The 14,966-nt window shown below is 41.2% G+C and overlaps 1 protein-coding gene and 1 long non-coding RNA gene across 3 annotated transcripts in view; one reads left to right on the top strand and one right to left on the bottom strand.

The window, feature by feature from the left end:
* LOC308067431 overlaps window positions 1-8,342 on the bottom strand; it is a 30,926-nt gene extending 22,584 nt beyond the window's left edge. The window contains exon 1 of the long non-coding RNA XR_013929596.1: window positions 435-8,342. This is a non-coding gene — a long non-coding RNA (uncharacterized lncRNA). The remainder of the gene's footprint in view (window positions 1-434) is intronic.
* CLMN (calmin) overlaps window positions 1-14,966 on the top strand; it is a 96,882-nt gene that overhangs the window by 17,225 nt on the left and 64,691 nt on the right. Inside the window, exon 1 of one of the 2 annotated variants that reach the window (XM_080396258.1) lies at window positions 12,647-14,609. The exons of the other annotated variant lie outside the window; for it this stretch is intronic. The gene's annotated coding sequence lies outside the window, so the exon portion shown is untranslated. Of the gene's footprint in view, window positions 1-12,646; window positions 14,610-14,966 lie in introns of those variants that run through there. 2 annotated transcript variants of the gene reach the window in all.

The raw sequence follows: 14,966 nt of genomic DNA, 5'->3' as shown, positions 1-14,966 counted from the left end.
TACCGCCCCGGGCTCCTCCTGAGGGCCGTCGGGGCGCGGGCTGCAGGCTCCGGCTCACCTCGCTCCCTCTCGGGGGGACCCTGCCGGCCGGGCGTGCGGGGCGAGCGGTGCCGGGGCTCGCCCTTCGCCGCGGGTAGCGGGAGCTTTGCCTCCGGCCGCCCGCGGAGCCTGGCGGAGGCGCCCCGCGGGCTGGGGCACAGCCCGCCCTGCGCTCCCACCCGCAGGTTTGGGGGTGCGCGGCCGCACTCGGGGTACGGCCCCGGCTCCGTACCAGCGCAGCCCGAAGGGAGCCGGGTGGCTATCTGAGTACTCAATTTAATGTGCCTTCTCATAAGCTACTGTTGAATAAACAAGGGCAGAGTTATTGGATAAGTCATCTGCGAGATGCAGCCCTATTCTGCCACAGGCAGTGCTGGCGGAAAGGATGCAAATACCTGGGTTGGAATGTAGCTCGGTATCAGTGTAGTAGCTCCTCCAAAGTTACGTTTGCCCCTCTCCAGCCAACTCTTTGTGACTGGCAAGGACAGCAAGAATCGACGAAAGAAGAAAAAGCAGAAGTGGCTTATGGGAGAGCAATTTGTTTAATGTAACATACCAGCCTTGATCAACAGCTCACATTACACTGCAATGTATCTTCATGTTCCATAAAAATAATAGACTTGAATTATAGGTCATTATCTCTTCCTGTTTATGCTTAATGATATTAAGGCGCTGACTACTGGCAGAGGCAGTGCAGTTGCTGGAAATCAGTTTTGGTTTGGCTTGATTGTAGATGATGTATAATTTATCAGAAAAGAGACTCAAATTAGCCATTCTTTCAGATCTGATGTTATATTAATGCAGTTAACTGCTGATGGGGTCACTCCACAACATTTTAGCTTGCATCGTCATAACCTCTGAAATTCAGATTTTGAGTGAAGCCAGAGCTGTTGATTCCAGGATGAACTCCCGTTGGGTTTTGACAATATCAGATTATAGTGTAATTCTACATTTCGAACTCCTGGCTCTGTCTTTTTCAATTCTGTGTGTTAGCATGGATGGTCTGCCTCTGATCTCTTGTTGCTCAAAACTGTAGCAATTAAACCAGGTTTAATCCTTAACTCAGGAGCATTTATTGAGAAGGGATAGAAAAGAAATCTATTCCTAAAAAGGGTAACATGCTTTTGGCTTTGCCTCTCTATTATTTTTTTAAGAAGGAGTTAAACTCATTTCCCTTTCTGGAACTTAAAATGCATTTATACAGATGCACACAGCCTTATCTAAAATTCCTATAGTCTTGTAGGAGAATGTCATCCTACAGGGCAAATTCCTTTGAATAACATTATATTCATGAAAAAAGCCTCCTGTTCCCGTCTTACCATACAAAAGGAATTTTGAGATATATATTGGTTGTCACCTTGCTTGCACTACTAAATAGGGTTTTAAGAGTTTGGTTTTTTTTTTTCCCCAAGTAGGCTCTTACAGGGAGGAAAAGGCATTTTTTCTAAGGTGCCGCTCCAAAGCAAATGGTAATATCAATCACTTACAGTAGATATGATTTGTAACACATAGTTCTCACATTATCTTCTAGAGATGAAAAACATTTTACAGATGGTGAGTCTGATACTCAGGAGAGTGTGATTTTTGTCACTCAGGAGCTCAGTGGCAAAGCATGGTGCTTCTTTTCAGGATAGTTTCTTGTAAAAGGGCAGCATATGCTCTATGTTCATATGTAGTAATTAAACTGGCTCCTGCTTTATAACTCAAAATTCATTCTCTCCTCTCAAAACAATGTGATCTGAATCACTGCTGGTATCACTGTCTATCAGTTGCAGAATCAGTAATAGTGCTAGAAAGTCATGAGTCTGGGATGAAAAATTAGCTGAGGATGATGCAGAGTTTCCAGCAGCACCAGCATAGATCCTGACAGGCCCTGCTGCTTAGGGCCACACAAAGGACCTCAGGTGGTGCGAGGTCCTGTCTACTACTGCATCTCCTCTCCTGCAGCATGCTTTGCAAGACCGTCTGTGTTTAGGTGCTATGAGATTGATGGTTTGTCTTACTCCAGAATGTTCCCTTTCAATGGGACATTTTACATATGTGAGGTGGAGACTTCTGCTGCAGATGCACAGTGCCAGACAAATATGAGGTCTTTCAGGTCTGGAAGGCAGACAGAGGCATTGCTGTCATCCTGTGTCCGAGCTATCCCACCCAGCAGCTGATGGAAGAGCCCAAGAAGATGAGCCCAAGTGGTGATGATCATGAGAAACGGTACCACTAGCACCTGAACAGCCTAGCTGGTATTAGTTTCTGCAGCAGGCATCACAGCCATCTGTGGTAGCAGTTTTCCATACCATTTCTGCCTCCTTTTTTAAAGGCTAAAATTATTCATTTCTTTTGAAGAGTTCTTCGTTATGTCTTAGCTAAGCTATAGAGCACTGCTGATGTAAAATACTATTTGAAGATGGCATATGCTGTTTCAGTCTGTTGCATCTTCCCTCTCTAGTTTGATAGTTCCACATCCAGGAAGGATCCAGGATGCTGGTTTCTGGGAAGTGTCAGCTCTCATGGGGATACTTTTGCAGTGGTATGATCCCACTGAATTCAGGAGTTGTTTTAGGTGCATGTGCTGGATGCAGATGTAGCCTCCGGAACTGTATATTCTGTAATGTAACTGATGGGATGATGTAACATCCTTCACAGGGAGGCTAAAACTGACAGCCAGGGTTGAAATTGGCAAAATGGACTGGACATGGGGTAAAAAAAGGATGGTTTTAAAAATGGAATTACATCTGGATATTTAGACATAGGCATATGATGATGGGCTTTTACTTTCCCTTTCCATCAAGATCTGAGATTTTCCATTTTATTTTTTTCAATGAAGGAAGTGATATTTCAAAGCTGTTGCAGGTAAGTGATGTTAAAAGCCAGGCATACTGCTTCCATTCTTGACAGAGGTAATTTCAGAAAGCAGAAGCAAAAGTGACAATCTGATGGAGAAGTGGAGAGGGGAATGTAAAGTGCAAAAAAGTGCCAGGTGTGGTGATGCACAAACCAAGTCTCTCACTCCAGGTCTGTTCAGTTTCTAAATGCATTTAATAAACTGATATTCTTGTTCTCTTTGTTCTGTTTGTATATTATCCATAGTGATTTTCTCCACATACTGAAAGAGAAAAATGGAAAGCTTGCACAGAATATAGGAGCATATCTCAAGCAGTGGAATACTCAATAATTAATTTCCTGCCAGGAGATGGTTTTTTTTCTCTTGCTTTCTTTCATTACAACACCAGCAGGAACATTTTGTTACAACACAAGAATATTTTAAAATCTTCCCTACTGGAAGCTTGATTTAAGATCTTCAAAAATATATTCCCTAATGCGGTGAATTGCACTCACTAGAAAGAGGCAACATTCTCAGCAGGAATTATTCTCTTTTAGATGATATTTTGGTTCTGTGCTTTGCAACAGTCTGAATGTATATTTAGTAGTATGTATCTTTCCTTGCATTCCTTGGGAGATGAATACTTGTGCAGTCAGATGTTTTGTCCATCTCTGGCAACCAAGTGGTGTTACCACAATTTAAAAATAATTATGGTTTTAATGTTAATTTTTTATATTTGTAACAGAGTACATGGGCTGTCTTGGTAGAATTCTATCATTCTTCTATTGGAAGACTAGACAAGGAGCCCAAAGTCCTGCTACTCATTGTTTTGCTACTTGCTTAGGGTTAAATCCAGGACCTACAAAAATCCATAGATGGTTATTCCTTGATTTCAGTAGATGTAAATACTTTCCTGAGTCTCAGGCTTGCTCTGCTGAGGGTTGCGTGGGCTTCAAACGTATTTGGAGGGCTATGCAGGAATATATTGTAGTGTTGTCAGAAATAATTAAAAAAAAAAGTGGTGACAGGCTGGAAGAAATAAACTGAACAATACCATACCCATTGGTTCCTTATCCTTGCCCTAGTTTGTACCTTTGGGTGAATCGCTTAGTCATAAACTCCTAGCACTCTCTGATTTTGCTTGTCTTTCCATTTGGATCCTTAAGATCTAGATTTTCTAAGCTTTGGGCAGTAGTAACTATAGCCACTGATAATGAACCCTAGCTTCCGTTGAGGTAACACGTCCTGAAGCCCATGTCTTAAGAGGTAATACGGGTGCTTATCTCATAAACGTTAGCTCTGGCATTGAGGGTGCCTACATGTCTTTATTTAGGGGTGCTTTAAGGCATCTCTGATGGAGAACCAAAGGCAGGGGCTATAGTCAGTCTTGAAAATGTTTCAGTATTTTTGTTTATCCATTTATGTATGAAGCATAATTCTTAGGACTATTGCACTTAAAAAAATATTACTCTCTGTAGTTAATTACAAGATACAGCAGCATTCAATCTGTTTGCTATAGTTTGACATGCCTTTCAAACACTGGGAAATTTACCAATAGAAGGAAACCTTTTTTAATGTATCCATTTTGACAAAAGTAAGATTCTCTAACTGTGTATTGCTTTTACTCTTCCATAACTTGTCACCATGTTCAGCAGGATTTCATTCTGCCTGTAGACATGTTCATTTCAGCGGGGCCCTCTGTAGATTAGGGTGACATTTGGAAAGATTAAATCGCCTGGAGAACCTTACACAAAGACCTGTAGGACCACAAAGTGATCATATACTATGTAAAAGTGAAGTTAAATAGGTCTGAGAGTTATAAATGTGAACGCCCAAAATGAAAGATTCAGATCCAGGTATAAGAAACCAGAGATAATGCTGGAAACGTAAGTCTTCTAGTGGGGATGTTCTTTGTAAGGGCACTTCCATACCTGGCAGTATTTGTCAGCAATGGAAGGAATACTTACCTGCTCCAGATGTAGGAAATCCTGACGGTGAAATAAAGGAGCAGTGAGAGGTAAGGCAAAGTACAGATTACATGTTCCAGCATGCAGTTTTAACAAGGTCAATGCCTAATTTCTCTAATAAATTAGAAGTCTGGACTCTCTGTCCTATTGCGTGGATGAAATTACAACAAATTCAAATCGCGCACAGTAGCTCTGCAGGCAAATGAACTCTTACACCTGTATACTAACACTTCATCATTAAGAGAGACTGTGTTTGGCATCCAAGCATGGATCTGACTTGAGGCATGGGGTTGATCTGCTGTCACTCGCCAGCATCACCTTCTCTTTCTTCCCTTCGTGAGCTGCTGTTCAAGTATTGACCAGCCTCAGCATTAGGAGAGCTGGTAACATCTCAGACTGTATCACTCACCTGAAGTTGAATGTCATTTAAGAACAACAGTCTTCAAAACACTGTGTTAAAACTCATGCTGATTTTAAAATGTAATGTAGTTCTCATAATTTCTCCTGCTTGTTTTTTATTTGCTCAGCTCGGACAGAAGTTCAGTTTTCTTTCTCCTAAAGACAATTTCAAGGTTATGTCGCTCGCATTTTGAAGAATATGTAGCATCTACTTTGAAAGTGTTACAAAGGAATGACTTGGTTTTCTTTTTCTGTTTGAAAGACAGCTTTCTATTGGACTAGAAAAAGCAACCTTGGGCATTTTGGCTTGTCAGTGTCCATTTAAACGTTATGTATTTATGTCCTATGCTGTTTAAATTTACTGTTGTTGCAGAATGATTAAGGGCACACGTCTAGAGGGGAAGAGCCAAATGTTGTCTGTCTTGTCATGTAGAAGTCAAAAAGATTCTCAGAATTATATATTCAGGAGACAAAATTACTAGATAAGCAGTCACGTCTGTGTCAGTGCTGCGGTGGTGAAGGGCATCACAGCACCTTTTAAAAAATGTGGCTTTTTCTACAGGTCTCTTTACCTGCTATTCTATTTTTATGTCTCCCCAACCAGTTACACACAGGGACTGTAGGTGGAGGATTGCAGGATGGATTTTACTTCATTATAACTGCTGCATATTTCTGTGCAAACAGCTGAGCTACGTTTTAGCTGTAGTTTGAGGCTTTATAGCCATAAACACAAGTTTAAATTGGAATCTTCTAAGGAGGCTCATAATAGCAACAGCCTGGGTGTCTACAGAGTGCACACCTGTGGACACGTAAGCTGCAGGCAGAGAGGATTTCTTCAGAAAACCAGAAATTCCACTGAATCTGAAAAGATGTTATCAAAACCACTTAAAAGATTACTGTAATCTCTATGGCCATTACTTGTCTTGAATCATGCCATCGAATTATTTGTTGAAATAGTGTAATATTTTGAGGATTCTGTTAATTATTTTCTACTAATTCCTATCTTAAAACATATTTTATGCTGTAGTATCTTGAAAGTTACACTTGATACATATCAGTACAATTCAGACCCAGTGTATCTATGAACAACGAGTTACCTTTTTTTTTTTTTTTCTTCTAATACTGTTTACGTTAGCATCTTTTACTGTTGATAGTCAGAAATGAGACCCTTCTAGGTCAGTGTTGTTGCTTTGCTTTATTATGGCAATTTTTGTTTTTCTCTTTTGGTAATATAATTCTAGTTGTTTACAAAACAAATGCTCACTCAGTGTGCCACAGGATTAATTTCAAATAGAAACATCTATATTCCAGTTCTTGTCATCTTTAATGCATGTATCCCTTTGGATCTTCATCCTATCCTAATTAAGACTGGGGGTGAGTGCATGTTGTAGTGTCCCAAGCTGGGCAAAGAAATCCCTGCTCATGTGCAGTGTCCATTACCAGGAAACATGTCTATTCAGTGGCATGCTTAGATTTACACGCCAGCCAGAGCCTGGCCCTGCAGCGCAGATCCTGCAGGTTGTGTTGCTGCCTAGCTTATTCTGATGATGCTCCATAAGTCTGAGTCCATCTAGAGCCCCGCTAAAGTCGGAGATGCTCTACCCATACCCATGAAATGCTGCAGCTAGATCAGGTTGTGTCACCAGGGCTTTCACGTGCACAGGGATTTTGAGTAGAAGGCCAGATCTTGTCTGAAGGCAGTAAACTGTACTCAGCTTGTCTTACTGGTAGGTTTGTGGCTTTTTGGGCAACTGAACTTCTCAGGTTTCTGCTTAATGTTTGAGTTGGATTGGAGACTTGTAGTTACCTGGCTGTGAAATGAGTTTGGAGTGTCTAATTAACCACATCATGGTGGATGCTGTAGTGCTCCTGTTCTTAGACTGGGACCCCCAGGGTGGGTGCTCCACGTTTTAGCCAGACATATAGAAGCTCACATTTAGGTCTTGCACCTGGGATTGTCCCTCACAGAGACAAGTTCTCCCAAGCGGCTGTTGTTCATTGTGGCCCAGCAGTTGCAGTCTCCAGGTTAACAAAGAGCCCTTAAAAGAAAGTATTTTGTATGTTGCACCAGGACGAAGGTACTTACAGGGGAGAAAATGAACTTCAACTAAACTGCCTACATACATTATTCTTTTCTCTCTCCACCCAGCTTACCATCACTGTCAATGGTAACGTGGCAAGTGTTACTTTTTTTGACCTGTCCGTCAGGATAATTCACTTGTTAGCACTTCTGGAATCTGAAAGGTCTGTGATATGCACTAATCTTGTTATTGCTTTCTAACTCTCAAGTGTATGGTAAACTGCATTTTTGTTCTTCTAGCCTTTTTTTTCCTGTTTTCTTCAAGAAACCCAAATAACCGTACAATAAACCCCTCTGATCAGGCAGCCATGTGTCATTCATATGTTGTGAGAGCCATATTACAGCCTGAACTGTCTATTTCACGGGACTGCAGCTGAACCTCTTGAACTTCAGCCAAAGCACAAGGATTGGTTGTGTGCACGGGCTGTCTTTCCATTGTGCACTAATGGTCAGAAAGAAGTACTTTGCCATTTTGTTTTAGTCTTTGCAAAGAACCCCCTAAGGTGTATCAATAGGTGTTTTGCATATGCAGTCAGTGTAGTTCGCAACTAAGGGCTGATTATGCTTCTCTTGGCTCAGTGAAAAATGGGAAGGGCAAGACAGTCCTGGCACTGAGGCAGATGGAAGCAATGCCAATGCAGATAACTTTGTTAAAAACTGGTCCTTTATATGACTGCATCTGGACATGTGATTAAATCTTTTTGGCTCTTGCTGATGTTCATGATAAACGTGAACTGCAGCTACAGCTTAATAAAGATATAGTATTTATAAATAACGCAGTATGAAATATCCATTTCAGACTTACTGTCTGGGAGCTTATATATATATATATATATTTATGTATATAGAAGGAAACAAACATAAATCTGTCTGGGCTGTTTGCCCAGGGAGAGTAACGAGGCAAACAGAAGTAGGCAAATGGGGCAGAGTGTGGTCCTGAAAAACCTAATGGTAGCGCAGGAGCGACTGCGGCCGGCGCCTTCATGGGATACTTAAAACTGGTGAATCGTAGAAATCCTGCCCAAATGAGAAGACGAGCTTTCAGAGACAAAATTCCCATTGACTCTCCTTTTTTGACAAGGTACTCAGTAGGCTTATTTCTGGTACAAATCCTGGGCAGTTCCAGCAGTTACTCTCCAGAGTAGCTGGGAAGCATTCAGTCCCTGTCCTTGTTCTCAGGTTCCACACCGGGTAGGGGATTTCCTGGCCCTGATGATTAGTGCCACTGAATGACATTTAGTTCCTGTTACTCTGAGGTTTTTTTTAATCTTTTTTGTTTTCTTTTTTTTAATATCTTCCTGGATACAGGACAAGGAGTGATTTGAGATTATAGGGATTCTTGTCTGAATTTTTGCATATTTGCCCATTATAAAGAAAAAAAGTTAAGGATTTAATGTTGGTTAAAAAGAACTTCTGCTCAGCCTTCTTCCAGAAGTTAGTATGATTATTGACCTTGGGTGAAAGAAGACAGAGTATGAATCTTTGCTGGCTAAGCTGCGTTTCATCCTTTGAAGGTAGATGTTCTTTTTGATGTATTCAGTGTTGGCCCTTCAAAACTTTAAACCATTGTGTGCTTATCAGAAGAATCCAAGAAGATAAGAGATATAATTGTCTTCAAAACCTGTGTGTATCAAGAGGAAGTGCCATGTTCTGGTTGCTAGTACAGCTAAGGGACGTTATAAAATCCTTTGTCTGTAATGCTGCAGTTGACGGAATCACTCATCATGAGTTTATTTTAAGAACTTGGAGGTCACACCAGTGGGACTACTGTGAATTGAGGAAGTGGTTGTGACCCTGGTGTGATGGCAGCTTGCGTCTTGCAGGAGAAGGACAGTGCATGATTCCTGTGCAGTCCTGGACATCCCTGAGAGGGGCTGTCCTCAGGTGCTGAGAGATCCATATGTAGCTGGGGAGGTCTGGAAAGCTGATACCCATCTGTCTTTCAAGACTGTTTGGAAACTAATTAATGCAGCAAGTTATATCCACATTTTGTTTCAACTGGTCAGAGCTTGGGTACCTTCCAAGTCCCTGACTTTCTTTAATTTTGGGGGAGGTCTAAACATTGTGTCATAGCCTATCCCACAGATGGCTCTAGAGAAATTTTTTTTTCATGCAGGATCCCGATTTTTTTTGTGCCTGTTGTGTCCTTCACTTTTATGCTGAGATTGATCACGAAAACCAGGTGTAGAAGTGGTCTGGATGCTCACAGCAAGCTGAGATGAGGCCCCTAGGTTGCGTCACTCAAGCCAGTAGACAGGTTTGTCATTCAGGCACTTAATTATGAGCTGAATGTTCACTTGAGCTTTTATATTCTCATTTCAGTAATGAACCAAAACTTAGGAAGAGTGACTGACTGCAGAGCTGCTGCAGTTCAGGTTCTTCGAGCCAAAGTTTCTGCTCATTTCATTTATCACACTAATGACTGGTTTTGGAGCCTAAACACAGGAGCTGCATGGAAAACACAGCTTAATGTGCTAACGTGATGTCCACATGACAAAAAGATTTGGCACGGGCTTCCCACTTCATTTTAGTTTGCCGGTCCTGCTACACGTGTGTGTTCTTGCACGTTGCATCCTTAGAGAAGGATGGGGCTGTAACAGATGTGGAAGTAGTATTTAATAACTGGTTTTGCAGAGATGGTCCAAGCCCGAGTTCTGCTACTCAGATGATAGTGATACCCATAGGCTTTCTTTCCCATCGCTTTGCATTTGTCTTGACTAAAACTGAGATGTGTTCGTAATACATTCTAGCAGGCATTTATTTCTATTTTTTTAGCATTTGAGTATCTTATGGTTTTAATGTATTTCTCTAGATGACACCCTTATGTTAGGTTTGGGGATCAAAGGCATATGAAAGCCAGAGGATTTATTTCAAAGTTATCCAGACAGCCTAATGACATATTTCTCTGTGTGTGAGCATGGAAAGTTTTGGTGGAGCAGGCCTTGAACCTTGGTATTCTCTTTGCAAGGTGACCATTGGAACTACCTAACCAAATTCCTCTCTTCACAGCTTGTTTTTGTCTCCTTCACCATCTGACAGCAAAGGCAAACAATGCCATCTAACAACTCATCTGAACTGTAATACATGCATACTGCCTTCTCTATTGTAAACTTTTAAAACTTGATAATTTACATGAAGCTACAAACTCATCTTTTGTCCCAGCACGTGTCATGTTCCCATGTTTAGTGACAAGTGGTCTCCTTCTGGGTTTGCTCATGCTTGTTGGTCTTCTCTCCAGTGCACACCTGCTGGTGTGAAGGATCACCAAGTACAATCACAATTCATTTTGGCTTGGCGTAGGGTTTTTTTTTTAATGCAAGAAGAACAAAATGTTTGTGGAGTGGTATCAACCTGCTTTCTTCTACTTCTCCCTGTTTGTGAAGATGTATTTTCTTGAAGTCTCATGTTGATCATCTTTATGAGTTACTATTTATTATCTTCAGGTAAAACCTTCTTTTTCTCCAAGTGCTTTGGAATTACCTCAGTCAAGATCCAAATCAGCTGTGCTCCCTCTGCCTCTTTTTACTATGCTTTCAGTTCACTGAGTTTGTTCAAGGAGTTTTGTTTGCCATGGTTTGAGTATGTGTTGCTAGAAAGGAGATAAAGTGGAGCTGGGGAGGAAGAAAACTTGCTACTAGAAGCTGGAAGAGGGTAATTCATGATGAACATCTCCAGGAACTATAATTTGTTTTCCTTGAGAAGTATATATGCTAATAAAAGCTTTCCATTTGCATGCATAAATGAATTGGATTAAATTTTAGCCCAGCCTGAACTTGCTGTCAAATCGTGCTCTTCTGTTCAGTTCTCAGAATCATCCAAATGTTATTTTAACAGAGAGCAATGCTGCATCTGTCCTGAAACTCTGTGTCCCTTGGGTACAGGTCTGAAAGAGCTTGATGGGGTAGAGGGGAAGACCAAGGGAGAGGTTGTTTAGGGCATGGATGAGATGTATTTATCTTGCATGAATGTAGAGAGGTATCTACCTAAAGATGTCTGCCTGCCCTGGATGATTAGAAGGGTATGTTCTGCAAGAGAAGGAAGGTCATAGAGGGGTGATGCACTTCATTGCCTCATCTCGAAATGTGGTTTATAATTGAAGCTCTGCGATACCTGGGAGTGTAAGCTGTTTTGACTTGAAGATGGTGTCTTGCAGCCTTATATAAATAAGCCATTCTGACCTGCTCCTGGAAGACTCCTTTTCTTCTTTTCCCAGTTGCTCAAGCTCTTTGGTATTTGTCTGGTGATCACCATCTAGGCTTGGCTTCATGGCCTGAGCAGAGGAAAGCATTGCTATTTAGTCTCATGATTCTTTGAGATGAGTTATTAATATGTAAAGGAACAAATAGATGACAGCTGCTTTGCTGAGCCGTTTCCCCCCGTTTTCTTAATCTCTCCTCCCTCTGGAGCATGGGAAGTGCTGAGACCTGGTAACTCTTGAAATAGCCTCGAGTCTTCCCTGGGCAGGGCCTCCCCACTGCACATGGGCGCTGACTTGCAATCAGCATGTGTGTAGGAGCTGATCCATCGCTTAAGGCTTCTTTGGGAACCCCAAAGAACAATAATATCCTGTTGACTAGGATTTTGCTATATATATCCATCAGCTGAGTAGCCGCCTCCTCTGCCAGCTCCCTAGTTACCAGTCTGTAAATCTCTCTTTGGACCATGTTGTGTGTTGCATGGTTGACAATATGATTTAATTTCAAGACGAATTTGTTTGAGACACTTAGAAAGGCAAATGGATAGATGAAGAAAGGTGTCAGCTTTTCTTGCTTTGTTTACTTGTTAGCTTTTTGGACATCAGGCAAAGAGACTAAGCAGGAAGCGAACCTGCCCTGTAAGGGTAGCATTAGAAGACAGTACAAACCTATAGCAATGCAAAGAGAACAACAATTAGATCCCTTATAGATATGTTTGTGGAGAAGTGCTGACATAGACTTGTCAGATTAAAGACTGAATTCTGCCACCCACATACTCTCCCAGCAGTTTATTTCTTTCTTTTTCCCTACTTCGCTCTCCCCCCCCCCTTTTTTTTTCTGCAATAGATTTTCGATCTACTTGAGTAGAAAAGGTGTAATCTCATTCCAGAAAAACCTTTCCATGGCTTTGAAACATAGGCAAAAACATGTCAAATTTAGCCTGGTATTTTCTAGGCTGCTTTTTAAAAGGTAAGTCTTTTGAGAGAGCTGTACAATTGACTTCGAAGAGAAAAATTAGTCAAACCTGTGGGAGTCTGCTAGGGTGAAGTGAAAAGAAAGCAATTATTTCACTGAGAGCTTTTATGAAGATTTTTGAGGCTCCTATCACAAAAGTCTGTTAATAATGGGACTTAGTTATAAAGTTCAATTGCATTGGCTCAGATACGTTTAAACCCTGTTATGGGGGTAAGGGCTTAAACCTGATCTGAATCAGAAGAAGCCACTGCTTCTAGTTGGAGTTATTTTTAACCATACGAACATGGATGATGTAGTTGCCTAGTTTTGCTTTGGTGCTATCCTGCATGACCAGAGACCAGGTAGTTTCTGAAGACCTTGCTAGTGTTCACCAGGGAAGCACCGTATAGCTTGGCTTCCCAATTCCTTCTTCTCCGTGCTTTGGTAAACTGATAGTTGTGCACAGCTCCCCTCCCCTGTGCTATTGCTCCCCAGCTCTGCCTTTTGTGGTTTTCTAGTGCATATAGATCCTCCTTGTTAAAGCACTGCAAGCAAAAGACAGGGCACGTTTGGCAGTTAGTGAACTAGGAATACTTTGAGAAATCAGTATATTTTCTGAAACCATTTTCTAATTATAGTGAAAGCTTTCTGCTTATAGAAAGTTTGGAGTGTTTTTGGTACCATCTGGATACCTAAGCTTGGACAACAAATCACTTCTGACATAATGACGACAGTGTATAATACTGTGTTTTTCTAACCCGTGTCTCATTAATGTGGAAGCACATGGATTTTCCTGCAAAATGTTGATTCCCCATCTGTGCTAGTATTCTTTGTATGAAGTGAAAGACTGCCCTTTGTGTTGCAGTTGCAGTGGACCCATTCTGCTTTTCCTGACTTCTCTCTCTTGGACTAAATGGGTAGGTCACAGGACAAAACAAAACTACACCAAATGGTACTTATTGCTAATGCTTACTTACCTTACTTCCATGTGGGAGCTGTCAAAATTTATTAACGGTGGAAATCACATGATTAAGTGACATTTTTCTGTTGTTCTCACTTTCCCTTTCCCATGCTTTGGCTTTCGTTTGCTTATTTGGGCTGTAAACCCCTGGTCTTGGGGAAGCTGAATTCCTTGTGTGCTCCATGTAGATGTCACAACCTAAGTCAACGAGTGTGTAAAGGACGGTAACATTGCTAGAGTTAAAATGGTGTAGGAACAGTGGTATAGGTGAGAGTCTCCCATGGAAAGGGTTGCAGCTTGGTTTGAGCTGTGTTGCATCTGAATTATAAAGTAGCTTAGAGGTTACTTATCTTTAGAGCTAGGCATTGGCATTTTGAGTCTGGTCTGAGTCTGGGAATCCTCAGCTTTATTCTACTTCTCCACTAACATTTGAACTGTTCTTTAAATTCTTCTGCCTTCATTGTGAGTCTTTTTATATTTACAGATTAATAGTTAAGATCCTTATATAGAATGTGTTTCAAAGCAGTCTTGTCTCTTCACAATCATGTGATCTGAAGTATCCCAAGAAAGATGTTTTACTTGCACTGAAACTTTATTCCGCTATCATATAATTGTTAGCTTCATTCATACTCACAAGTCAGTTCTGATGGTTTCCAGATGAAACCCATCAAACCTAGGAATCTTTAACCATCTTTTCTTCATCTCTCTCGGGTCTTTTTGCTTTTTCGTATTCTTGACCCTGAGAAATAGATGGAACGTCTTTAAGTAAATAGGTATATTAGCAGTACAAATTTAATCTGCTTCAGTAAATTCATCAACTCAGTATCACTCACCAAAGTAAAATTAAGGGACAGATTCTGTTTTTTGTGTACTTTCAGTAGTTCTATTTCTGCAGTCTCATGGAGATAAGCTGCTTTATGGAAAATACTGATCTGCATTTTATTAATGAGTTTTTAAGGTAATTTTGATACATCAGTAAATGATACCAAAGGGGAAGGAGAGGGCTTAAAAAGAGATTCTTTCTGATGGGTTTTGAAAGGGATGCGGAGTATCAGTTAAGGGGTTAGACTTCTCTAAGGATACTGCAGGGGAAGACAGTTACGATAGGACAGCAAGAAGATGACTGCTCTAGAGGGGCTGGAACTGGACAAGCTGGTACAGCAGGAAGGCAACTGATCCTTGTGCTTTAAAGGTAAGTCCATCTGTCTTCTGACAGATCAATTACTCTAACTGGATGCAGTAACAGACTGGAAACAGCAATAGCAAAGCCTTTCTTAGCTCCTTGAGGTTAACTTCTGGTGGGGTCTAACAAAGAGAAGCAACAGTGGCTGGCAGCAGTCGGCAGGGTATTGTCAGAGAATTGGCTGGAATAGTGTTTTCTGAAACAAGAAAATGTGAATAGGGGAGACTTGAACATGTAGGTAGTTAAAAGCCTACGATTTTGCCTGCTGGGATGAAAAAGTCTAAGGGTGTTTGCTGGGAACATGGAGGGGGAGGTGGTTATGGCATGGGAAGCTAAAAGGTACTTTGATGCTTTGTTCTTGACTTA

Source organism: Falco punctatus (assembly GCF_963210335.1).
Source record: "Falco punctatus genome assembly, chromosome: 7".
Classification (NCBI taxonomy): Eukaryota; Metazoa; Chordata; class Aves; order Falconiformes; family Falconidae; genus Falco; species Falco punctatus.
The sequence above is the reverse complement of the archived record's forward strand: the minus strand, read 5'-3'. Positions and strand labels throughout refer to the sequence as shown.